Source organism: Oryctolagus cuniculus, chromosome 12 (genome assembly GCF_964237555.1).
Source record: "Oryctolagus cuniculus chromosome 12, mOryCun1.1, whole genome shotgun sequence".
Lineage (NCBI taxonomy): Eukaryota > Metazoa > Chordata > Mammalia > Lagomorpha > Leporidae > Oryctolagus > Oryctolagus cuniculus.
The window spans coordinates 76122946-76125845 of NC_091443.1; positions in this window are offsets into that span (position 1 = coordinate 76122946).

Genomic DNA, 2900 nt, shown 5'->3' on the forward strand with positions numbered 1-2900 from the left:
ACTTAGCACAGCCATTGTTGATTTTAACTCTGCTGAAGTTACTCAGGTCTTGTCCTTGGCTACTTCCTGGCCCTTGTGCAATGTCTACTTATTTGAGGATGGATCCCTACAGATCACGTCACCTGGCCATGGCAGAAGTGGTTATGCTTTAACTCTCCTTAGTACTCAGTGCTATGAACTCAAAATAGAGATATAAGGAAAGGGGGTGGAAGGATGGGGTCAGAGTTGGAATAAGAAACCTTGGATGATCTGATTTCTTGTATCTGATTCAATGACTGTCTACTATATACAAGGCTACTAGGGCATAAACATGACAAGACCCCTGCCCGAGGGAGTACAGACTCTGATGATACAACGAGGCAAAATATTCTCATTTAGTTGGACAGTTAAAGCTAAGATTGCTTCAAGAAATGTGAGTGTACACATACCAACTTTGAGGGAAATACAAATATATTTACTCCCAAGATCCCTTTGAACTTGAAAGAAATAAAAATCCTTTTTAAAGAATAGTATGAAAACCTACCAAGGACATAAGCAGTTTTTATGAATGTAGTATATTAGGTAGATGTAATCTCGACCCAAATTTTTCATGTGTTCACATCTATGTATATCATGACTATAGAGTTCAACAACCTTTCACAAAGTAGACATATTTACAATACCAGTACAGATTGAGAAACAAGAGTACAAACATGCTCACCTCACCCCATCACACTCTGTTGAGTCATTTCCTTCCAAAGCAACCAGTACCTCATTGTGTGAAATATTTGAATCTTTAATTTTATGAAGAATCCTAGAGTATAGGGAGTACACTTAAAAAAACTTATCCATGAAAACCTGTACCGTTGGATGCTTTGTGCATTACATGAAGCCAGCAGAAGCTGTTCCCCTATGAAGCACAGGCTTGGAGTAAAGTATTCTCAAGTGTGTATAAAAACCACCACTGTCTCTGCACAGGATGATGCCGTTGTACCTGGATGTCCTGATGTTAAGGTTCTACTTCAGAACGAGAACTCATTTATGAGAATATGCTGGACTTGATGGAGGGCCAGGTACTTGCTTCCCAGCAACACAGCTTAAGTAAATGCCCAACTCAGACAGTCAACATTACCGTCTGAAAAATCTTTCATTCTGACATAGTATCACACATTTGTCACGAGGGAACTGCATACTCGCATATGTCCATAAATATTTGGTCTTGGTAGACTTAGGTTGACCTGCTTGAGAAACTGCAGGAAAAAAAGCTTATCTCTGTCCTTGGAAAATGTACAATTAAACGAAGGGAAAGTTTGAATGTGGTCTCGGAGACTTTGTTCCCCTGAAAACAGAATCCTTTTGCTCTGGTCAATCAATAACTCCACATGGTGAATGTGAATCTGAGGCTCAGAAAGAGGTTATCGGCCATAACATTTCTTAACACTTTCATAATGTTATCAGGAATTAAAAGGTAACATTTAGCAAATATTTACAAGTTGCGTGGGACACAGCACAGTGTAAACAGAAGAATCTGATAATATCCAAGCAGCGATTTAAAACAGATGCAAAAAAAAATCTCAAAAATGTTTGCTTTTCAATGATGCATTCTCTATCATGTAAAAATTTAACTATTGAGGCGCTCTAAGGACACATGGAATGCATCACACAAGGAGGAATGTATCTCAGGTCAAAGGTCAACACTGGCAGAGATAAAAGATTGCATTAGGCAGGTTGTGCCAACCAGGAAGGACACAAGTTATCTAAAGGAACTTAGCAAAAATATTACCCTGGAGAATGAGATGAGTAATATTTGTCTGACAATTTATTACATATAAAAGGTGTGTCCTAAGACACAAAGTTCATCTTTGAACAGCCCCACTCTACTTTTTGTTAGTTGTGGCATTTCTCCAGGTTCTAAGAGTCAGACATACTCGGCTTTCTCCTTGTTACCTACTCTGTAGGGGGCTTGTTCAATTAAGAGCCACTGCAGCTGTGGCTCTGTGGTGGTTCCTTCATTCTGTTAACTGGAGATGATCAAGAACAGGAATGGTGAGGGGGAAGGAGGAGGAAATCTTAAGACAGGAAACGGGCAGCGTGGTCAGTAAAGCCTCAACCTGAAATGCCAGCACCCAGCATGGGCACCGGTTCATGTCCCAGCTGCTCCGTTTCTGATCTAGCTCCCTGCCATGGCCTGATGAAAGCAGAAGATGGCCCAAGTGCTTGGACCCCTGTACCCACATGGGAGACCCAGAAGAAGCCTCTGGCTTCAGCCTAGCCTAGCGCTGGCCACTTGAGGCCATCGGGGGAGTGAACCAGCTGATAAAAGATCTCTAACTCTGACTTTCAAAGTAAATAGGTAAATACTCGAAAAAGAAAGCAACAATCTTGAAATAAGGACATGAACTAAAAAGGGGAGTACCTTAACACCCAGATCTCCACACTCCCCTTCCACACTGTTCAGTCCTAACTTGCACCCTCTGTGCTTCTGTCACCTTTGCCTTCTGCATCAAGTGTGAGGGCCAGAGTGGGGTAGCACTGGGCAAGGTTTGCTTGGACAATAAGGTGTGGCAAAGGAGGTCTGAAGGGACAAGCAGTACTTCGCAGAAAAGGTGTATGTTTAAAATCGGTCTTCTTCCTAGAGTCTGTGTTCTCAGAATTGAGTTTGCATTGCTCATGTCTTAGCCCTTAAATCTGAAACCTGTACTTAATTCCATGATAGTGGATGGCAGCTAGAAACTTAACGTTTGCAAGGGTAATTGGAAATAAGGCCCAGATGGCCTTCTAGAAACAGATGAAAATATCTATTCTTCAAACAGAATAAGGGAAGAGACTTGACCAAGCATGACAAGGGATTGAAGGGATAAAGAGAATCGGAACTTGAAATTTACTAAGATACTAAGTTTTTGTAGACAGGTAAGTATACT